General features: G+C 35.8%; 1 long non-coding RNA gene across 2 annotated transcripts; it reads right to left on the bottom strand.

The window, feature by feature from the left end:
• Nucleotides 1-14,336: 14,336 nt before the first annotated feature.
• On the bottom strand, nucleotides 14,337-24,079 carry LOC306663110. 2 transcript variants are annotated; one of them, XR_013764355.1, is made up of 4 exons: nucleotides 23,884-24,079; nucleotides 18,038-18,188; nucleotides 17,048-17,673; nucleotides 14,337-16,134 (listed from the first exon to the last, which is right to left on the bottom strand). It is a non-coding gene; the product is annotated as an uncharacterized lncRNA (long non-coding RNA). The 2 variants fall into 2 exon arrangements; XR_013764354.1 differs by having other exon boundaries at nucleotides 14,337-17,673.
• Nucleotides 24,080-25,141: the final 1,062 nt, after the last annotated feature.

Here is a 25,141-nt window from a genome sequence, read left to right as displayed (position 1 = left end):
GTAAAGTTATCCAAGTTATGTAATTTTTATTTTAATTATGAAAATTTTACTTTCATACAAATAGTTTTACTAAGGCAATATCTCTTAACAAAATAAAAAATTAATAAAATTCTAAAAATGGCTTGCTAAATACAAGTAGTTTCATTGATTTATGATTACTATGTAGCTGATGCTAAGGCACAGCCGAGAAAAGTACTATTTGTTTTAAGCCTACAAAGAGAGTAATTAATAAATTCATTCACTGTCATTTCCCTCTGAAGTTATGTATTGTCAACTTTGGAGCTATCAAGCATTCATTTCTAAAGTTTAAATCTCTTGCTAAGCTGTGAAATGTGTAATTATTCCACTGAATTGATGAAACTTCCCTGGATCAAGCAGAACTGCTTATAGACTGGGGCTTGAGGGAAAAGGAAACTGACAGAATATTCCTAACATCAAATATAAAAAATTCCCTGACTACAAGTAAATGCACAATGATAAATTCATGCAACAATGTAGAGCTATCTTCATCATCAGAAGAAATTGCAATCATTATTACTATATTTACAAACCCCTGGACATTTTCATGAAGACAAAATGTATGGAAGGAATAGAGTTAGGTTAGGGCCACGTTGGGACAACTTGAGATGAATTCAGACATGCCCTGTATTTTCTCCCCACTATTCCCTTTCCTAATATTCCATTGGCCATATTTTGTTACTTAAAGATACTAAGGTAGATATTGAACCTAACATATTGGTTAAAAAATCATAAGCATTGTCTTTAAAATGTTAATATTCTTTTGTTCATCTTTGTTAAATGTATTTACATAGATCACTTTGTCTGATATTCTGCTGGCCTGAGGCAAGAAGATGAAAAAGTCTAACTTGGAGAAATCAACATAACAAGGGCATGTGCAAAAATTAAGAAAAGGGAGGGATGGATGAAAGCAATATTTCAGAGAAAGGAAGCTAAGCATTATTCAGTCTTTTAATTCCTCATCAATTCTTCCATGTACAAATAGTAGAAGAGTATCAAAGATGAAAAAAAAAAAAACATGCACAAGGACAAAAGCATCAAGGTAGTAGCATCACTGTTTATTTGCAATGAATTGACAACAGGAAATAAAGAAAAAGAAAACATGGTAGTTTAAAATTTTCTAGTAACAAGGAGAACAATGATACCATTAACTAATATAGCAATGTCAGTATAGGAAGATAATGTTATGATTAATGCCTTTGGCTTTGAAAATGAGGACCTTGAAGGACATACAATGTGCAGTGAATTAAGAAATGAAGATCTGAAATTGGGATGAGATGTTGGTGATATACCTGTGGCAGATATATACATTTGCGTAGAATGTGAGAGGACACCACTGTGGGGGACACATATCACAAGGGAAAAGAATATAGTGAAAGATGATGTGTTAGATGCTGATGAAGCCCTGCCCAGATCTGCTTTATGACCTGGAGCATCAATATTCCCATTGTTCTGTTTGTTGCTAAAAGCACTGATTCAAAAGTTCAGCCCTCTTGCCTCAAAGCGAAAAGTCAGTGTGAGCTCCAGACCATCTCATAGGATCAGATGGAAGCTGGTCTCCAGCTGAAGTCCATATTCTTTTTGTCCCATCCCTTATCCTGCTCCCCTCATTCTCCTCTGTGAGCACTTCCCAATATATCACTTGACTCAGACTGAATCTGGAACATAACCCAAAACAGATAGCTTCTTTAGGGAGTAAAGTCAAGGAAAAAAGGTCAAAGAGATAGGACTAGGTCCCAAAGTCATGAGAGAAAGATCTTACCTTAAGGAAGAGTGGTTATCAGTAGTAAAAGTTGTCATAAAAGATAAAACAAATTATTTGGCATATAGAGATAGCATTTGTGACCATTGAGGGGGCAGTTTCTGTAGGGAAATATAGGACACCTCTTCTCAAGAACTGTTGATGTAGAAGGACAAAGATGTTTGGATGATTGCTTAAGGGAATGGTTGTATCTAAGTTCTTTTTTAAATCCAATATGTAACACTGAAAGAGCAAAATGAAAAAAAAAAAAAAAAAACAAGAACAAAAGCACAGCTATTTTGGCTGAGGGTGAATAGAACAGCTCTGTAACATTTATGCTTGTTTCCACAGGTCTTCACTTGCTCCTCAACAGCTGTCTTCAATGTATGGAGGTCATGGGACACATGAGGTGTTTCCAGAAGGACCAGTTGAAATCCATTCATTTGGAAGAATAGTGGGGATAAGCTTGAGATACAAAACAAGTAGTGAGAAAATTGAGAGGATTAATTTAGGATTGTTACATAAGGGTCTGAACCTCACTTTGTTCAGATATTCTCAAGATATAAACTGCCTACGTAATGCCCAAGGGTTCTAATACTTCTGCCTGAATTACTTCATCAAGTTAGGATGTGAACTACTTTATTATTTTCATTTTAAAAATATTTTTGTGATGCTAGATATCAAACCTGGGGCCTAACATATGCCAGACAGCACTGAGCTACACTCACAGCCAGCCCTTCCATGAGCTCACTTTAAATTGGTATTTACTAAGGTACTGTCTGGAAACCTAGATAGTATTGTTGAACCATATCCTCTCAAACAAAAGTAAAGGAATATATCTGAGTATCTTTCAGATAATATCTTGGATGAGAGACTGAAACTATATAAGTCCCTTTCATCTTTCTGATTTCTTGTTCTAGGACCTCACAATCCCAAAAAGGACTGTTGAAATGATGATTTATGACTTTCAAAAAAGAGGTTCCTGAATAGTAATAGAGAAGAATTTCTGTGATATATTGCCACTACAAATTAAATGTTTACATTGCCCAAATTTCATTTGTTGAAATCCTGATTCCCCAGTGTGATGGTATTTCCAAAATCAAATACTCAAATAACATCACACCAAAGTTGGGTCCATTGTATGAGATTGGGACATAATAGCAGGGCCTTTTAGTGCTGTCTAAAAGAAACTACGAAGAGAGCTTCCTTCTGGATTGCTCCAGGGAAGACACAGCAAGAAGACAATGGAACCAAATCGAGCCCTAACCAGATACCAAATCTGGTTCCTTGATCTCAAACTCCTCAGTCACCATAACTGTGAGAAATGTTTCTTTTGCTCAAAAACCACGCAGGCAGCAGCGTTCTAGTATAGCAATCTGAACATACTAAGACAATGGCAAAACCACAACTATCCCAGGGAAAGTAAATGTGGTGGGATGCCAGGGCTAGGGGCTTCAGAGCCTGCTTCAAAGATCATATGTCACCACTCCAAACTGAAAGTGAGGTCCCCGGCTGACACTATTCAAAATCCCAAGCTTTTCCAGGAAACTAACACGGTAAGACAAATATAAGGCAATGAGGGCCCAGCCTTGAGTGTAGAAGGGCAATGGAAAAGAGAAGATAGATGACAGAAGAGTTCATCCAAATGTGAAAGACAGATACTAAGAAAGGGAAGTCACAGGGATGAAATCCTTCTTGTGTTTTTTGGTTAGGAAAATACAATTCAACATGACATGGTGATAAGTTTGTTTTGCTAGTACAATGTAATCAACTATTGGCTGCCAGTTTTTTATGGGATTTTCTAATTAGCTTTTCCCCCCTACATTTGCTTTGTTTGTTGTTGTTGTCTCATTGTATCTTTTCATAGAAAATGAAAAAAAAAACAAAAAGCATGAAGAAGGAAGTGCAAAGATGGAAAGTTTTTGAGTCCTAAAATCCTTTAAAGAGAATTCTGAGTGAAAATTTGTAGCTACTATATGTCTCACGGTCACATGTTAATCTGCTCATGACCACACAGGCTTTGTTTAGAATGTATGTGGTCATCCCTAGGGCTTTAAAACCAGCAAAAATTTATGGATCAGATTGTAAAGATCATTGACTGATTTGAATGTAGAAGAGCAGAAAGACCTTAACAGTTCATGGGAAATAGCATTTCCCTTACATTGATTTCTTCTTTCTTAGAGAAAAAAAAAATATTTCTGAGGATAACAACAACAACAAAAAGATATTATCAACTGAATTTTTTTCTTTTATACACAGATGATATCTTCTTAGGACTCAGAGGACATAAGTTACCCCTGTTCACCTCTTCACCACCATCAGCATTAGCCAGTTTAGGACTTCCTCAGTAATGCAGAAAAGGGTCAAGGGCAGAAGCTTCTGAACTTAACTGCCATGAACCCACTCGCTCTCCCAGCTGAAAGCATTTCTTCTGCCTCGAGGGCAGAGCATGGAGCATCAGAAATCGTTGCATCCATGACTCCCCTTTTATGACCCAGGCTCTTTGGAAATCAGTCCTGCCACAAAAGGCTCAGGAAAGTGCAAGAAAAGTGAAGCAAAGCAATCTTTGTTCTTGTCTCCAGAGCAAAATGTAGATGAGGGGCAAGGGTAGAAATGCATAACACACAACTGGCAATGCACTGCCAGAAGACAGCACTAAAGTGAATAACACAAGGCGTTCATTATTAGACCCCTCAAATGCATTCTGTCTGTATCTAATAAACAAAGATAATATCTAATATTTGAAGTAATTAAGGACACATTTTATTAACTGAAGATATCATTCTTCCAGAGACCTCTCAGTGATAAATTTTAAAATAATCAGAATTCTTACTACTATCAAAGGCCTTCAGACAATGGATTTTTTACTACTGATAGTAAGTGTAGCATCCTTGAACTGGCACTAGACCTTAGACCTGACACCTTGAAGAAGGAAGATTTCCCCAATGATACAGGAAATTTGCGTATCTACCACCATTGGCCATCACTGAAACTCAGCAACCTTCAGAGAGGTCTCCCGTTTTCTCCCTTTTGCTACCACAGTCAGTACTGGGGTGGAAGGACAAGGCTTTTCTGTGCCATATCTCAAAAGTAACCACGAGTGCTGTCACTGGTCCACTGTCACAGAGGCTATGCTATGTCTCCACTCTGCTCAGGAAGGGAGGGAGCGAGGAGCCCAGGTCCTCACCACTGGCTCTGTCTTAGCCACACAAGAAGACAATACTTCCAGTTGCAGAACAACTTAAATCCTCTGCATGGACCCTGCTTATTCCCAATTAGGTGGAAAAGTCCTTCCTCTAGTTTCATGTTCCTGCCATTTGCTCCCTGAAGAGCATGTGAAGTGGTACTATCATCTTCTGCATAATGGTCAAAGTGACCATCCCAAATGCAAAATCACCTGCAGTTGATGCTTTCCAATTGACTCTTCAATTTTCTCCACAGTCAACAGGTTGCATATTTTGTTTAAAATTATCTATGGAATGGTGTCAGAAGGCTAATCTTTTTTTCCTAAAATATGAAACAGTTTTCCCTCAAAATTGCAAAATTGATGAAGCCTGCTTATTTCTCTCACAGAATCCAACTAGTTGAGACTGAAAAATATAAGACCTTGGAAAAGGCTCACATAAGCTTTAATTTTATGAGATAGTTAACTAACAAAAAACAGGATTTTAATTTCAGCCTTTGAGTATTTTTTTTTTTACTTTAAAAATGTAGAACTTCACTACTTTAATTTATCCCTGGAACTTGATACTAGAAAGGGTTTGTAGCTGAGAATAGGTTGTCTTTTTATTATTGGCATTTTTTATTAAAATGTTTTTTAAGATGCAGTTTTACTTCATTGCACAGTTTCTGAAAGTTTTGTTGAATAGTCTGATTTGGCATAATTTGGGATACGTAGAAATATAGGGGCAGTTTTATCCATGGGTAACAAGCAGTCTTAGAGGTAATCTTATGATTATATGTTTCTCAATTTTTTAGATCCTTCTTCACTGTTCACCAAAAGGATTAATAGGGCAATAGTTGGTGGTAGGACAGTAGACCCATGACTATGGGAATAAGCATTTCTTGATAAGTTTTCTGCTTTCTGCCCGGATAAGTATGTCCACCTCAACACACAGTCAACTATAGCCTTATAAGCCTGAAGTAGAAGAGAGTAGGAGATTGGAAAATATCTTTGTGTTAGGAAATCTCCTTTACATTTAATATGCATACCCATCAGTTCAGGTATTACATACTTGAATTTCCTCCATTCCCTCATTTAGTCATCCTCAGAGAAGAAGTAAAAAGACTGGCCTCAGAGTGTGTGTATGACCTACACAGTGGGACAGGATCCCACACTTAGAGGGTCCCATGTTTGATTGAATGGTCTGCTGCTACCATTTTAAGCTTCTTAATAATTTTGAACTAGGAGTCAGGCATTTTCACTCGTTACCAATTTGTCTGTGTCTAGTTAGAACACCCAAGCATGCAAGTTACATAAAGCAAGTGTATTACTTATAGATAGGTGGCACGGGACAACAGAAGCCTAGGATTTATTGTTAACTGATCCTCCAAGATTCAGAAAGGCTTCCAGGAGCAGAAAGGACTTCATCTGTGTGTGTCTCACTTGCACCACAGCTGAGGGACCCTGCGAAGAGCAGCCAATCTAAGTAGGTGCGGTGATACACACCTGTAATCCCAGCCACTGAAGAAGCTGAGGCAAAAGAACTGCAAGATTTGAGGCCAGTTGGGCAAATTAGTGAGACCCTGTCTCAAAATAAAATTTTGAAAAGGACTGGGAATATAGCCTAGTTAGAGAGCACTTGCCTAGTATGAGGCCCTGGGTATGACTCTACGACTTTCCAATACAAACCCAGAAAGCAGCACCCACTCCAACCCCTCACCCACAGGAAGAGAAAACATGAAAACAGGGCTCAAGCATTGAAGGATTTCCTGTCTATGGAGGACTGATTCCAGCCAGCTCCCTCCCCACCATGTATCACAACTTTCTATATCCCAGCACTTTCGACATGAATTGATGAGAACTATAATACGAAAAAGGGCAGAAAACTCGGTCAGCCCAAAGACACCCAGAAAATCCATCCAGCACTTGGTCCTAGAGATTATGTAGCCAGTTAGAGAAGTGAAGTAGCTGGTTGGTAAAGTTGGGAGCTACAACCAAGTATGAGTAGCTCAGTCCTTCACCTCCCCTCCTCCGTTTGCAATCAACCTGCTTTTAGAGAGAATGTGGCAGGTTCAATTTCCACTTACAGAGAGCTTAGTGGTAAAGACATTCCTGTGAGCAAGGTATGATTTCCTAGGCTGCTGCTACTGAGTGGGTAGGTCTGCCTAATTCTGGGGACATATTAGTTATATGCCTAAATCTTATTCTTCTATAGTGCTGTTAGTATTAAACTGATATTTTTATTTTGAGTTGTCTCTTTTGTGTGTGTTTCTCACTCACTTTAGAACTCAGACAGGTGATAAATCCCAATGGGAACAGTATGTGTTTAGAGAAAGCATTTTCTATCCACTGCAGAAGGTTGGCAGCCTTTCAAAAGTGGAGTTTTCAGTTACAGACCCCTGTTCTTCATAGGGAAGATAAGGGAAGAATGGCAAATGTGTTCAGTATAGAAATCCCTAGGCTCAAAATCCCCTGCCTTTGCTCAAATAGAGATTTATTTAGGTTAACAAACAACATCTTTTAAACCTCAAATACACTTTGAAAAAGCAAGTCCATGGATCCTTCACAATGTAATCCCATCTATGTACTTTAATTAAATAATCATATTTTATGGTGTTTATTTAGATAAATTAACATGCTGGATTGGCAACTCTAAATAGAAAAAGAAATGTTTTCAACAGTAAATGAACAACATAATGTTACTGGGAATTGGGCTTCCTGAAAAATCGCATTTTTCCCCTCAGAGCTTTGCCACTATTATCACAGGTGGCTAAAAGCATGAACTAAAGAAACTCCATCAGTGAACTTCTAAACTAGCCAGCACTATGAATCACCTCAAGGTGCACTAAAGATCACTATTTTCAGAGTGTCAAGTCTCTGTCTTCCCCTGAGCTGGTACATCTTTTCTGCCCAAAGGTAAGTGTGGGCAACACAATCTAAGAAATAGGATACTTAGAGATCTCTGAAGTAGTAGTGTAAAGACAGGGTCCAAAATAGCAAATATTGACCATTTCCTAGCCCTGGTTATGTCGTTATTCTGAGAACTGATGATCTTTAGTACTGCTGAAATAAGGTGGATAAACAATCAGATAATATTTTTTATCTTTTTTAAATTATTTTTAAAAATTTTTTACAGACTGCATTTTGATTCATTGTACATAAATGGGGTACATCTTTTCATTTCTATGGTTGTGCACGATGTAGATTCATACCATCGTGTAATCATATATGAACATAGGGTAATGATGTCTGTCTTTACTTGAACAATCAGTGAGAGAAGCAGCAATTCAGTACTTCCCAGAAGACTCAGTCATAGACTCAAATAAACAATTTGTATATAAATCCTACTTATTTTATACCAGCAATTTTTTTCAATATGAACTGTAACAAATTCTTCAGAGGAAGTTGCAGTTTTAAATACTTTTGAGGTCACTTGTTCTAAATTTTCTTCAAATATTGCTATTACCATAGAGGAAAGTTCATTCATCTGTCATAGAGTTCTGCACAGCTCTGACCAAACATCTAAGGCTACCATGATCACTTGCACCTTTGTTTTGACTAAAATGATAGAACCCACTTCACACATCTGACAGTTTTCTTTATCTTTCTCCATAAAACTCTCTCCTTTAGATCTGTGGAAGCTTTACAGTGTTTCCTGATGAACAAACTGAAATCCATGGTGCCTTTCCATACTTCTACATATCAGACCTACAAATCTTATCATTCATGAATTAACTTTATGTTTGTTTGAACTTCTTTTTATTAAAAGTTTTATATAAAACATAAAGTCTAACCCCTGACATATATTAAGAAAAGTTTTGACCACAAATAGTGCTTTGTCAACTTCAAAAATATGGTACAAAAGTGAGCCTGAGAAACAAAGAAGAAGGGCTCTTTCGTCTCAGCAGTGATAACAATTTCCATCTAAAATATTTCAAAACTTTGGGCTACACATTATGAAAGCATGCATTCCTATGCTAAAATCTACCTTTAAAATAAAGTGTTTTCCAATCAGGCAAATGGATGCCTCTACATCCATCATATTTCCCCCTTCCAGAATTTGCTGAAAAGGGGTATACAATTTGGTTTTAAAAGTACATTACAGATTCCTTATGATCTCAAAATTATCTTGGTGTTTTGCCAGTTTCTTATGTCTAGTAATGTATGATTCTAATCCAGGGTCAAGAGCACCTCTGGTATAGCTAAGGTGAAAACTATCCAAAAGTGACTGGCTGCCCTGACTCTGCTTGCAGTGGTTGGATAGCATAAGCACTGAAGTCATTCAAGGTCAAAATTTACCATGAGAACCTTTTCCAGGCCCACAGCTCCAAACATAAACTAAAACCAATTTCAAGGAGCTAAGGAGATAGCAGGGCATGCCAAGATCATTTGTTATGAAAATAACAGCCAGATATTTCAAAAAAAGCTTTCAGTTTCGATCCCTTTTATATTGTTTCTATTTCTGCATAACAAATTTTCCAGATGATTAATCTGAAAATTTAGTAGATTAAAACAGTAACAATGTATTATTTAACAGTCTCCATGGGGCAGAGGTCTGGTCCATTTCAGCTGGATCCTTTACACATAGTTTCACAAGGCTGAACTCAATATGCTGTCTGGTTGGCTCCTCATCTGGAGAATCAACAATGGGATGATCCATTTCCAAGCTTCCTGAGGTTGCTGGCAGTATGTATTTCTGACTAAGATCCTTATTTTCTTATTAGCTATCAGTTAGTAATAACTCTCAGCTAATAGAGGCCAATCTGGCTCTTGCCTTGGTGCCTTCTCAGAAGATAAAAATCTTTTCATCTTTGCCAAATAATGCCTAACCATGGGAATAATATTTCACTCATATACAAATGATATTTTCATTTATATGCCAAAGGGAAGTATATATAGGACACAGGAACCAAGAGTTAGAAGGTTAGAACTCATTTTAAAATACTGGACAACATTAGGCATGTCCATTTCTCAACTCTTGGGAAGCAACACAAATAATATACACTATTGTTATCTACAGAAAGGACTAACTAGTGTGCTGTAAGCAGTGTTGAAAATAGTCATCATCACTTCTTATGACTTTCTAATCAATGTGAGATGAACAGACAAAAAAAGTGAGATCAAAATACAGTAAATTTAGCAAATATTACTTTATTTAGTAAGTATGTTACTAATACAGCAAATTTAATTTGGGTGAGGCTAGTTGGAATTGGAGAACATTATTGAAGAACCTATCTCCCTTCTTGATTTAGACTTTGGTCTCCCTATTCTGTCACAGGGAGAAAAGTTGAAAGATGGCAGAACTCTTAAAGGCAAATTGCTCTATTTTCTAGATGGAGGGAATTCAATTGTTTCATTGATACCTTAAAGAATAAGCGAGAAAAGAGAGAGGTTCTGGCACTGCACCAATGGCCTCCAGTGCCATGACTTTACTTCTGATGCAGTAACAAGTAATCTCAAGGGTTAACACACAAACAAGTACTTCTTGCGTAGGCCACAACTCTGACCATGGTCAGCAGGGATGCTCTGTCTACCAAAGTCACTCAGGGACCCGAGCTGACAGAGGCTTCATTTCAACCTATGCTTCTTCCACCACAGCAGTAACAAGAAGAGGAAAGTGATAAATTACTGACTCTTTACATCACATTCCAGACTAACACATTTCACTTTTACTCAATTGTTAATGAACAAAGCAAGTTATATGGCTCCACAAGGAAAAGGAAGTGTAATCCTACCATATTCCTTCAAATGGGGAAGAACCAAAACGTTTGGTGGACAGAACTGGCAGCCACCACACACAGCTTCACAAATGCTACTATCCTATAGAACTGAGGAAGGCCACTAAAGTATTTCCTCCAGCCATGTCTCCTCCCTGTGGATAGAGTATGTGATTACCAAATAGATACGTGAAAAGAGAAGTGTAATAGTTTCCATTTAGCAGTAAACACAGGAAACACAAAACATTTGTGACCCAGCCTGGTAGTGCTAAGCCTCACCTTCATAGGGATTGCTTCAGGGGGAAGCTAATAAATGCAGTTCTCCCAAGGCTGCTTTGCAGGCAGCTGAGAGAGGTCCTAGCCCTGCAAACCCCCTCCAAGTAGGAAAAGGGAGACTGTGACTGCCACATTTTAGGAGGCCGCCTTCAAATTCATGCTGCATGTCTGGAGTCGCTGTGCAGAACAGGATCTGTGAGCTGGCTCTGTGCTGGGTGAGAAGTGTGAAGCCTGGTGCCAGAATGCGAGTGCACATCAAAATCCTGGCACAGGCCCTCTTTAGAAACGGACAGAAGACCAACTGTAACATACGGCTCATTCTTCTCACGTCATAAATGTAAAGGCATTAATCACTGGGAGGCCTCCCAGAAATTAAAGTTCATCTATTGGTTATGGGGTGTCCAAAAGGCAAAATGCGAAGTGTTTTAAATTTGCTTAGTTTTCCTGTGATATAAAATACAGGTTTCCAATGCTGGCTTTATCATCAAAACAGGCTCCAGGCCCTGCCAAAGCTAACATAGAGAACCCAGAGCTCCACACAGGTTTCTCATTTGAAGCATAATTTCCTTCAAAGACGACTACTTTAAAATGTAGATTAACTCGTAATGTCTGAATTTTCCAAACTGAAACTTTGAAACAATGAGGTCCCATCTGTCAACACTGAAAACCAAGCAAAAACGAGTCACCCGCAGTTTTCTACAGTGAGTCAGGGAACTCCGGCTGGCCTGCTGACCATCCCTGCAGCACTGAGCACCAGGATGTACCCTTAGAACAGAACTGTGGGGCTGTCCTCATATGGCAAGTTAAAAGCTGTGCTCCTAAGCTATGCGTTACAATCATCTGATGAAGAAAGAAATTCATGATGTCTTTCTTTAAGAAAGTCTAAAATGTGTCTATATCATCGGTACTGGAGTGAAGCAATTCAATTAAAGACATAACTCCTGAAAAGAGATCATCATGCATTCATCAGACCATCCTTAAGCGTCTAAATACCAATATGGACAAACCACTTATATCTTGTTCATCGCCCCCATGGAAATATGTGTTTCTTAATCTCTCTATTCTACGTAATAACACTTGCTTAAGAATGATGAAGTGGTAGTTGAAGGGGTTTCAAACTCTTGCCCTGAGTGTTTATGTGTGTGTTTGTACATATACTTGCCACACAGTGTCATTACAAATTAAACCTAAATAACTTAATGGGAGGCATAAACTCCCAAATTTCCAAACACCTTACTAGTTCTTATTGTCTTAAAGCCTGGTTTACTCTTTTGTTACCTGATCTATTGAAGTACACGCTTGAATGTGTATGTTATGTTTTAAAGGAACTTAAAAAGAAGACAGTAATATGTAACTGCTCCAAAACTTTATCTGCCTTTGAGACCTCACTATAAATACAAACCACTAGACCTTTTGTTCTTATGGATCATTCCTACAGCATAAACATTTATGGGTGAAATGCAATACCATTGAAGGGCTGTCTTGAAGATTAGAATAGCACAGGAAAAGGATCTAGACCCAGTACCTAGCATGCAGTACCAATAAATAAATAAATAAATAAATTGTTGCTAATTTCAGCAACAATGATGACAATACTTAAATTACAAAGTTAGTTTGGGGCAATGAAATGATTAAAACTGGGGGCTTTGGGATCTGCAAGCCTGAATTCAGATCCCAGTTTTACTACCTTGTGTGATTTCTTAGGAAAAGGATCTAAGAGAAAGGTTTATATACATGTAAGAATCATGACAGTGTATGAGATTTCCCAAAGAGGAAGAGATAAAAGAGGCTTTATCAGTAGGGAGAAAAAAAAGTACTAAGGAGGAGCAATCACAGGTAGAAGACCTAGGAGAATGGAATTAAGAGAAATTCAAGAGAAGAAAATCATTTCAGAAATGAAAAATATTTTAAAACTGCTAAATTATATTGCATCAAATGTAAGATTATGGTCAACAGACCACAGAAACTGGAACATAAGGGCCTTAAACCTGGGTACTTTGTTGACAATCCCCTCCCAAATTCTGTCTCCTGATGTAGGTGCTGAACTGCAGCATAGCACAGGTCCTCACAAATGTAAGGTTTAAGAATTCAGAGGCCTAAATAAATAGACTAGGACAGAAACCCCAAAGACTTCACTTTTCTGAACTCTACTGACTCAGGCTCTGTGACAGAAGTTGTTTTCTTCATGCAAGAAGTAAAATAAAAACTTCAGATGGATTGATAACTCACACAGTAATTTCTAGAAAATGCTTTGCTTCCCTCTGCACTGAGAGCCTGCTGGATTAAAAATATGTTTTATACAAGTATTTTTAATGTATCCTCATTACTGAAATGTAAATATTAAAAAAGATAGATATCTCTCATAGAATTATCATTATTCATTTTCCTTGCTGCAAATTTTATTCCTGTCCTTTATTTCTCTTCCAAATGCCCATTTTTAAGTGATTGTCTATCATTGGATTAAATCCAAGTCTTTAGAGAATAGATACTGCTACTACATACTTTTCTGAACACAAAGTCTCTAGTGAATTCAATTTTTTGACCTTATTTGGATTTCCAAACCAATGAAAAGTAACTTGCCTTAAAAAAAAGGAGGAAGTCAATTTATCCTTAAACCCAGGGGTTAATCTCCATGTTAGCCATCTTTGCACATTAATTAGTGTGGGAAATTTTTTGAGAATAACTTTTGCAGGGGTTTTATATAATGCTCCTCAGAAAGTCCTTTTATATCTCATGATATATTCAGACTTCTTGCTCTAAATAACATCTCTAGGCATAGAGAGGCTCCAAATAACATCTCTTATGTCATGGGTATGGGACAACATGGAAATATGGTATTTATTTCAGGGAAAGTTGTTAATTCTTGGACTAGGAGTCTGCTTTTTGCACTGAATTGTATAGATTCCAAATAGTAATTTCATCCAACTATTGACAAATATTTATTGAGCACTTACTATGAGCACTGTAGGGAATATACAGATTTTGGATATTTACATGGTTTCATCTTCACGAAGATGGAAATTAATATTATTGAAGTACAACTATGCTCTGCTCTTGGATAAACCTGGCCAATACATGAGTGGAGGAAATACAAAGTTGCAAATCCATTTCATATGAGCTCTGAGGCTAACACATGATATAAGGTCAAAGGATTGGAAGTGATCTTTGGTTGACCATACATGGCTTTATGGAGGAGATGCTGTTTCCACTTGGAAAATAGAAGATTTTAATTGATATAATTTGGGGTTACTAAGGAAACAGAGATAGTTTAAGTAATTAGTAAGATATGAAATTATAAATGTGTTTGGGAAAGGTGTATAAGACTTGGAATCCCTAACATATATATATTATATATTTAATATGTATAAAATATATAATATCCCCTGTGGGATATTAAAGAGGTGAAGTTGGAAGCCTTTGGTGAGGTGAGGTCTTTAATTCCAGAATAAGGAATTTTATTTAATAGAGAAATGAAAGTTACTAGAGGTTTGGTGTCTTCTGACCATTAGTTTGTCACAAATGCATATGAGAGATTGGAATAAGAAAAGTTTGGTGGCAATCTGTCTATTGGCAGACTAATAATTATAAGTAATTTTAAGCATGAAAGGTTAAGGGTCTCACTAAAAGTTTAGTTTCAACTTTCATATCTGGGAGCAGAACATAAGATTAACATGTATAAAATAAAGTATACCATAAAATAAAGTATCTTTAAAAAAGCAGGTTTGACCAGGAAAGGTAAGCTCAGTTGTAGGAAACTTGAGTTGGAAATGTCTTCTGTGTATAAATAGGAAAATGTCAAACAGATAGTTGCATCCACAATAACTTATCTGGGGCCATGTGTGTTTTGAAAGCCAGATGTTTGGGGGTTTTAGAAAGGTCACACCGAGAATAAAACATATTCTCTAACCACACTGATGCATCTGAGGCAACACCTCAAAATCAAACAATTATATTTGTAATAAGTAGATGAATATAGCCTATAAGTAGCTTCACGTTCGTCAAGGTTAAGTTTTGCCACCAAATGAGTTGACTTCAAACCAGATTTTACTGTCAATGAGTTAAAAAAAAAAAATCTTAAAGATGCTGTTGGATTTCACAATTGCTAATCAGGGACCATGAACTTGGGAAAGCTCAGATGGATCTTCCAGTTGAAACCTTCCTAAGCCCTGACCCACTGCTGACTAAAACTGCAAGTTTTGCTACCTTCCTATCCCTCTCCCACTACTCATTCTAGCTTGGCATTAATTCAAAATTCATGTTCAGATCATGCCTCTCCTTGGGACCTTTCCTGATTGACCTCTGGGGGACAACTCTGAGTCCCAAACTAAACTCATTTCCACCATGAGCCCTACTGCCAATTCTAGTTTACACATTTTTACTCCATCTGTAACAGATAACATTTACTAGAGCTTTCAATTCTCTAAATACAAAAATACTATATATTGTAGAAAATTTTAAAATGCAGAGGAAAATAATGGAGAAAATTTAAATCACTGATAATCCTATTGTTCAGAAATAACCAGTTAATAGTTTTGAGCATTTGCTTCTAGTGTCTTCTCCATGCATATGTATTTAATATACTGTCTTTAGCTAAGCTGGTCATACCAACAAAGTAGACAATACTTGAGAGCCAACATTCAGTAACCACACAATGCCTTCTTCATTGAGGGAGGGGCTGTCTCCTTCACTGCTGGATCACAAGGTATCTAAATAGGTGCTCAATAAATGAATAGTCATTGAACATGAATGACCGAGGAAATTAATACATGCGAAATTCTGAGGCCTCAGAACTCTTTTTCCTGGAAAGTACTGACTTCTGGGAGCTCAGAGAAGTCCATCAGATATGTTCAGCAGCCCACCTGCTGCATTCATTCACCAGTGTTTCCTCAGATTGGTTTGTCTTATTCTGACTCCTCTGGATGAATGTTTATAGCTATGAAATGCAGCTGCCTTCTCTATGTCAGTGCCACAGGCACTGCCTCTGGGTCTTCCTTAAGGTTTTTGCTCAGACCAGGTACTCAGAGGTCAGTCAGGGAAGGCTGTTAAAATGTCCCAACTGAGATGCAGTTCATCAGTAGGGCAAGTGTGGTACACACGTGACAGAAGGCAAACTCTACACCATGAGGTGCCGCCTCGGCAGTGCTATAAATTTGCACAATTGCCCCACACAGCAATGTCTCTCCCTGATGAATGATCTTCAGGCATATTTCTTCTTCAAACTAGAATGTGAAATGGAAAACAAGTCAAACTTCAGTAACTCTTTTGATAAAATTATGAATATTTGATACAAACAGAGGAGAGGAGCAGTTGGTTTCATATTTTTCAGAAATACACCAAAGAAATAAATAGAAAAACACAAGTCTTTCAGGTCTGCTTGATTTGTTATTGTTTAGAAAAAAAAAAAAAAAGAAGAAGAAGAAGTTGTAATTATTTCATCTAGTTAAAAGAGAGGAAATAGTCTGGGGCTATACTGAATAAACCAAATTTAGACAAACTGTTCAAATAAAAGGAAACACAATGTTGTAAGTTAAAAATTTTGCACCTCCAAGCCAAATATTCAAAGTTCTTTTGCTTTGCAATTTGCAAAGTATTCAGACACTGAGTGGAGAAGTGCCTTCTCTCCCTGTCTTTTTATCCTCCCCACAATCCCATCCCACCTTCACTTGCCCTCTTCCTCCTGTGCAGGTAACATAGTATGAGCCATGTTCAGACTTATTACTTGCAATATAAATATTTTGAAACTTAAATAGAAATTCATCAACATGTCTGCCACTAACTTCAACTGCAGTGATGTGACTAACTGTCTTTTAGCCTGTGGGTTTGGCTCGCTATAAGGTACTGAGTTTTAACATTTTTTAACAACGAGAACATAAGAAATTAACTGAACTATATGCATACAAAGCACTTCATATCATTGCAAAGACAAATTATAGATTTATACAGACAGAGATACAATGCCAAACACCTATCAACTGAAAAACTGGCCATATCCATGTCCCTAAGTAAACATGCAATCACAGTCATCATCTGGACAAGTAGAGTTAAGGAAATAACTAAGGAGCACTTGACTGTAAGCAATTATTAGATTGTGAGTAAGACTTTCTGGATAAGTACAACAATCCACAACTTTACCTTTTTGTAAATCTTCATCTTCACACTGAAAACCTTGCGTAACCTCCCAGACTCTGCCTGTTTCTACTACACATGTTCAGAAAGGTGGTTAATCAGATCTCTTTAGCACTCCGGAAGAACAGAAGGTGAATGGAATTCTTCCAAATGCAATATTAATGGGCTATAGGAGTTTCAATTTCTTCTCAAATGCCTTTCACCAAACTTTCCATATGAAATTATCAATTTTAGCAAATGATAACAATCTTTTCCCTCTGACTTAATATTATAAATATGAAATATAAATAATATCACAAATTCTTAATGTTTCATTACACCCATCTCTCCAGTTCCACTGTAATGAAGACTTTAATTAATTCATTCATACAATCAATTTCCAACTGATCTTATTGCCACATCTCTAGTTTTTCTTATGCTTACTTTCCAAACTAATATTGTTTAAAATCTTTTCAGAACCTGTTTTAGTCAGCTTTTCATTGCTGTGACCAAAAGACTTGACAAGAACAAGTTTATAGTAAGAAAAGTTTCTTCAGGGCTCATGGTTTCAGAGATCTCAAATCCATAGTTGACTGACTGTATCTCTGATCCCAAGATGAGGCAGAGCATCATGGTGGAAGGGCATGGTATCTCTGGACAAGACAATCAGGAAGCAGAGAGAGACTAAGCTTCAATCACCAGGGAAAAAATATAAACCTCAAAGGCATGCCCCAGTGACCCACTTTTTTTAGCCAAATCCTACCTGTTACCATCCAATTATTTAATTTAAGTGAATTAATGTACTGATTAGGTTAAGGCTCACGTAACCCAATCATTTCACTGCTGAACTTCTTTGCATTGTCTCTCACATGAGCTTTGGGGGCCACCTCACATTTAAACTATAACAGAATCTAAAATTATTTCTGGCACATAGTGTAGTGAAGTCTGTAACTTTCAATTACCTGTTCATACCTACATCATTTTCCCATCTGTATCATTTTATTTGTCATGACTTACTACTGTGTGCCTTCCAGTACAGCATGAGAGTTTTGGCCATGCTTTCCATCTCAGATGTAGGTCTTTCTGCCTCCTTCCCCACCAGAAATCCTTCCCATCCTCAAGGTCCATTTCACATGTAGCTCTCCTCAAAATGCTTATTCTTCATAACCTGGACACAAGTATTCTTTTATTGTCCTTTTCATTTATATTACAATTATGGTTTCACTCTTGCACTTTATAATTATTAAATGGAATAAATTCTCTTCCCCACAAATCGAGTCACCTTAAAAAAAAATCAAAGTGTATTTGTCTCACATAATAGACAAAGTATTAATTAAATAATTTTAGATCATAGGCTATTGAGTCAGACCATTGATTTTTCATTCCCAAATCCAATTATAGTTGTTATTGAATATCTTATTTCTCTCTACTTGTTTTATGTGTTAGTTTTGAATCTTTAATTTGACCTGATATCAGTATTATTCATTTTTTACCACTTTGTTCCTCCCCCAAATTCCAGGTGTTTATCTTTCTGCATGTACAGGAAATAAAAACTTTTGCGAATATAATGTGTTATTCTACATTCATATATGTCCAAGCTGACACCAAGGTAAAGCCCTTCATTAAGAAGATAAGCATCAAGTTAATTTTTTTAACTTGATCACTGCTTATCTTATCATCCTTCTTTGCTTTAAATGTAAACTTTAAGAATATCTTCCAACTTTGAGGCTGAGTTTTGGGGACTTTTGTTGGGTTACTTTCAATATTTTTTGTTTAGTTTTAATTTTAATAAAATCTATAATTTTTAAAATACTTTTACACATTTTACTATGAAAATTATGAAATCCCATCTCACAGTTTTCCTCCCCCAACAACACTTTTTATGTCTTTATGTTGGTATATATCACCTTGTATCTACAATACTCTTTTAAGCTGAATATTTTGGCATAATCCATTATATTTCTAAATTATAGGATATTTTATTACTTCTTAAATCTGAATTTTTAGCTCTTTTTGCAGCTTCTCAGCCCCCAAACTCAGAACCATTCCAACACATCCATTATCCTCTTTGTTATATTGTGATTTGCTTATATTAATATTCAGAGAATATATTATTATGACAACCAATGTTTCTATAAGCTGAGTCATGCAGCAGACTACCCAAAGTTGCTGTAAGAGGAGCCATACAGTGGACTACCTGTGATCAGTTTTTCTTTTCCATAGTTTCCCTAGAAAGTGCTTATCTCTTGTTTTACTCATTTGCTTGGTTCTCTTTATGTGCGTTACTAATATAACTCCAAAGTCTTTTGGTTTCATTTAATAACTCTCCTCTCTAGAGGTTCAAATGTGTCAGGTAGTCTATCAAGTTCATCTGTGTAAAAGGAATTTTTCTTGAAGCCCTCTTCTAGCCTTCTCCTTGCTGAGCAGATTTCCCTGTTCAAGTAGGGTATAGCTGTGAGTCTAAGGTATTCCCTTAGCACCAGACTGTGTTGGATATCTTGTCCCTCAAATCTCATGTCTTTATTATTCTTATTTTATTCCTTTGACTAGAGAAACATATTCTCCAATATCTTAGTAGATACATAAATGTGTTATTTAAAATGAATGGTTTGAAATACTTTTGATTCTCCTGTGATTGATAGCTTGGTTAAGAATAGACTTTTAATTAGATATTCTTTTTTCTTTAAAAATTTTCTTAAGATAGTTATCATTGCCTTTTAGCTTTCAGTGTTACTCTTAAGAAGTCCAAATTTATTCTGATCATTTTTAGTAGGTGTCTTTGTTGTTTTATCGTCTCATGTTTTCTCTTTGAATCCATGGCTATCAAATTTTCCGAAGGTTTGCTCTGGTTTGAGTCTGCTTCCTACTTTTATATAGGAACACAGAATTTCTATAATGAATATTTTCTTGACTTTTCCCAAGAAGATAATGTTTTATTTCCTCATTTTTAAATTCCTATTTGCCAGATGTTGGACCTACTGAGTCAAGCCTCTAAATTTCTTACCATTTCTTTCTCAAGATCAGTCTTTTTGACATTTTCCTCTTCTTTTGGGGAAACTTATAATCAACTTTATCTTCCAGTTCTTCATTTCTATTTTTTCTATTATTATATTTTAAATTTCCAATGTTTATTTTTTGCTGTCTGCATGCCTATTGTTATAGTACACTATTCTTGTTTCATATTAAAATGCTCTGCTATTTTTTAAAATTTTCTTATTTCTCCTCTATTGTCTCCTCCTTTTTTTTATTATTTTGTTTTATTTGACATTCCTGAATGCCAAGTGAAGGCAAACATGTCTACCAATATTTTTTAGATAACTTGTCATGTTTCTCAGTTTCTAACTATAGTTAAAGATAGAAAGTATAAGACTTTTGATATTAAATCCTATTTTATTCATGAAAAAGAAAAAAGATAACAAGGAAAACTAATTAACAACTTTACACTGATAAATTGAGAAAATTAAATACAAAATAAATATGGTATTTTTGATAATTAAATAAAAATTGTAATTTGATGCAATATTTGGTAAAATTTTCTATTCTGCTCATTCAATGAAAAGGAACTCTTTCAGTTGCAGCACCTAACTCTTTTGATCCATCATCAAGGAAGACCCTTTTGGAGCAAAAGTCATTTCTCTTTGTCTCATGTAATAATGAGACAAAGTAATACTAGCTGATACAAAAGGCCAGGTAGTAAGCATTTTGTGCTTATGAGATAGGTAAGCTCTCCAGGAAACTCAGTTCGGCATTCTGATATACTTAAAGGGAAAAGAACTTCAAGAAAAATTTGTTCTCTAGCCCCAAAATAATTTGCCAGAGAAAGAAAGTGGAAAATTTGGGCTCTTACACTGTTTATTTTCAAACCAAATGAAATTTGTACTTTTCCAAAAATTTTATGCTGTGTAGAAATTCAGATTAAAATTAAAAAGATGAAAATTCTGTTAACAGTATAATTTTCACAGGATTGGTTAATAGCTATCATTTACAGGTTCTTTTGGAAATAGATAATTGATATAAGATAGATGACAAATAAATAAATCTGTGGCAACCATTTACCACAGATCTCTGGCATATTAACTAAGTAAAAAAGAAAAACAAGCAATAGAACTAAGAGTTATTCGTATAAATATTCTCTCTATTGATTACAAATAACATGTAAAGAATAAGTTCTGATATATAACAAAGCTTAAAACTAAAAATTAGTAATTTTATTTTAATAACTTTGTTCTAAGTAAAATCCATGTATATAAAATTGTTAAAGATTATGTTTATAAATGAAAATTTAGGAAAACCTCTTTTTAACAAATGTTTTTATTTGAGAGTTATAGAATTAAAAATCATTTTCAAGCATACAAAGACCCACTAAACTTTAAAAACTGAACAAGTTGAGTTACCAAAAATTTTAAAAATCATGATACAATTCAAGAAAAACCAGTAAATTCAGCTGTGGAAAAAAGTTAGAATTGTATGTTTTATCTACTAATATGTATTTATTCTTAGAGCTTGTTCCTTACTTGACTTCCTTTAAGTCATAAGCACAGTAAATATGAATAAACTAACAAGTGCATCTCAGTAAATCATAAGAAGCTTGTTGGTACTAGGGAATTTTTAAACTTTGAAGTAATGTTAATAACAGGAATTAAATAATGTCATGTATTTATACAGTTGAACTTGCATATACTTCCAAAATAGTCAACAGAATTGATTATAATGAAGATATCCTAGAGTCATTTAAGAACTCAAGTATGAATACAGAAAGGTTTTATTAAACACATTTGCATTAAATGTTATAGCAAGCAACAATAGTGGAATATAGTGAAATCACTTGGCAAAGTGGAGTGAATTACAGAGGAAACCTCTCTAAATAAGAGAATAAGATTCAATAGCACACTTCATTGTCTGAGGTGTCATTATCAGAGATAGTAACATTAGGGATACTAAAGGAGGCATGGCAATAGAAAAAATCAGATGAGCAAAGAGCAATCAGGGAAGTTGGCAGGGGACAAGACTTATAGCCAGCTGACCTCATTTATGCAGTGCAGGAAAGGATAGAGATCATTTCTCAGTCCAACCATTTCTATCCAGCCACAAGACACTGCTAGGCAGAATGTAAAAAAACATTCTTTTCCAGAACTATGGCAGAACTATGGCATAATTGCTATCAATTAATCAACCATCTTCAGTTTAGAAATTCACCTAGTTATTTGCCTAAAAGCAACTCTATTTATTAGAAAGATTTGTCTTGAACTATCTGGATTAGTGCCCTCCAAATAGAAATATATAGTTGGAACATGTGAAGTAAAGAAATATTTTGACTATTTTTATGTTTTGGTTATACATAATATTAGGATTCATTTTGACATAATTACAAAAGCATAGGACATAATTTGCTCTAATTCAGTCTCAGACTTCCCCTTTCCCTCTCCTCTTTTCTCTCCCTATTCCTTTCCCTCTACTCTGCTGATCTTTCTGCAATTTACTTATAGTGTATTTTCTTAATTGGTGCCTTGTGGATACACATAAAGGTGAGATTCACTGTGGTATATTCATATATGTAAATAGGAAAGTTAGGGAAGATTCATTTCACTGTACCAAGAAATATTTTTACTTTGATATTTCAATTCTCTTTTCAGACACTGTTGGTATTAAACTTTGTAGAAAATTCAGAGTCATGCCTTTTTATCATTTGAACTGGGTGTGCAAAATGTTCTAAATGATTAGGAAGGAGACCAGGAACTGTTGAAAATGCAACTCAGACAAAAATAGATTCACAGAAGGATATACAATAAACGTTTCTACAAGATTAACCATAAAGCCATATTAAACAAGATACGTTCATGGTGATATCTCCGTGAGACTGTAAAGAATAATTCTACCAGTTTTTACACTAGAATTCTAACCATTATAGTCCCAAGAGGTGTTCTGAGCCATGGTTTCTGTAAATGATACAACATTTTTTGTTGTCGTTACCTCATTGTTTTGAAATGAGATTGGCTCTCTGCCTGGTGTCTTTTATAAGAATACATTTCTAAGTAATATTTGAATAATTTAACTTTATTTTATAGTATTTACAGGAACAACAATGGATATTCATTTAAAGCAGCATTTAATACTGTATACTGTCTCTAGTTCCTTCCACTTTCCCTTGACCATTAATGGAAAACTTACTTTAAAATGTGAGGCATTAATAAATTTACAAGATGTTTCTTTTCTTTTCTCTAAGGTTAACTAACTTGTTTTTCAATTCAACATTTGTTAAGTTCTTTGATTCCAAGATTAATTTTTTTTGTTGCTCTAATGTAATGTTGCATATTCATTTGCAAAACAAAGACACATGGGCAAAAACTTTTGCAATATTGTCTGTCTAGGGACAGCTCTGAGAATTACAATATGTTCAGCTCTCAATTTTTTGAAACAACTTAGGGATGCAGTCTTTAGTTGAATTTCAAGATGGATTCTAATTTTTACATGGATCCTTCTGGCAAGGAAATTCTGGGTACCTTAAGGAACTGAAATAAAAATTAAAAGGCATGGATTCTTGAATCCCCCCCACAACTAGATGAAAATGAGCATAGGAAAACATACTGTGATAATCCAAAACATTCATTATGAAAATCATGTAAGATTTGAAACTCTCTCTGCAAGCTGCATTTGATTACAAACTTCTCTTGGGACTATGCCTAGGTATTCTTGGGCTTGTAACCAGACTATATTGCTTAGCCTACCAACCATCACTGAGCACACTTTAACATCACTCAACTCCACAAGACCTCCACTATGCAAAAGTTCATATTTGACACACTTTCTACAGTATTTCTTCCAAAATTTCATAATTAAACAGTGGCAATGTTAAAAATGCTTACCGCCAGTATCTTCTGTAAGATTGCTGTTCTTTTTTGTTTTTTTAAAGCAATGCTTTCTTTCATTAGCATTCCATTGGTAATACATCTCTTCTGCTCAATGTAGAGCCTTAGATATCTGATGATACCGCTAGTCCACACTGCAGATGGAAAAATCTTCATTTTCATCAAGGAAAGTAGTGGAGTAGCCTGGAATGAGGAAGAGGTCTGCAGAAAGAAAAATATAGGAAAAGGGAAGAAGCAGAGTCAGAGAATATAGTTATTTAAATTTTGCTACACTGAATCCTATGACCATGTATATTCACCAGCAACATTACATATTCAGCAAATGTCTAGGCCAAAACAGCTTTTCCAAAGTATGGTTTAGGATATGCAACTGGAAGATAACAAATCATAAAGGAACTTTGTAAAGAGGTTTTTCATACTATGGCAAAGGATAGGAGAAATTTTAGATTACTGTTTCTATAAAAATCATTTTCAAGGAAGTTAATGCCCCCATTTCCTCTATTTAGTTTCTCTATAATTCTTGGCGGACTATGACAAAATTTGACATTTGAGATCCTCTCCAGTTTGACTCCAAACTGTTTTTCCAGTTTTGTCTCCATCCATTAAAACAGCTAGATGATTCTACATCACTTTAAACATCTCTCTTGTCTCTTCATCTTTCCCCTAGAACACATTCTCTAGACTTATTTCCTTTTAAAAACACCACTGATCTTTGATGATACTTTTTGAATTCTTCTGTGATGCCTTTCCCACTCTCAACTCTAAGTAGAGCACCTTTCCTCTTGAAGTTGGTAACCCCATATACTAATAGCTACTTGACAAATGCTTCTCGGTACAAGAATGCATACTTGTACAAGCAACCAAAATATTGATCTTCTAGATTACAAGATAGAGATATAGGCAAAGACTGTACTGCAAATCAGAATGCATATGGTACAGGTAAAGTGTAAAGAGGGCAGTATGGAGCATCAGAGGATAAACTGAATATAGACAGAGGCAGCAGATAAAATTGAAGCAGAAAAATCTCAGGTGCTTGATCAGTTCACTTGTCCTTTGAAGTGTTTTCATGTAGAGTACTGTGAAATTAGATTTCCACCTACCTTGCACTCCACTTTATGTATAAGTGCTTTAAGGATGTGGGCTCGCTCTCAGTTTACCTCTCACTTGCAAGTAACAGGAGACCCAACTGGCTCACATAAAACACTTCCCCTGCCTAACACAGGAAGTAGAGAGACTTTAGTATCAGGGTGGGAAG

The sequence above is a fragment of the Sciurus vulgaris genome (genome assembly GCF_902686455.1).
Source record: "Sciurus vulgaris genome assembly, chromosome: 6".
Lineage (NCBI taxonomy): Eukaryota > Metazoa > Chordata > Mammalia > Rodentia > Sciuridae > Sciurus > Sciurus vulgaris.
This window is presented reverse-complemented; position numbering and strand designations above follow the sequence as displayed.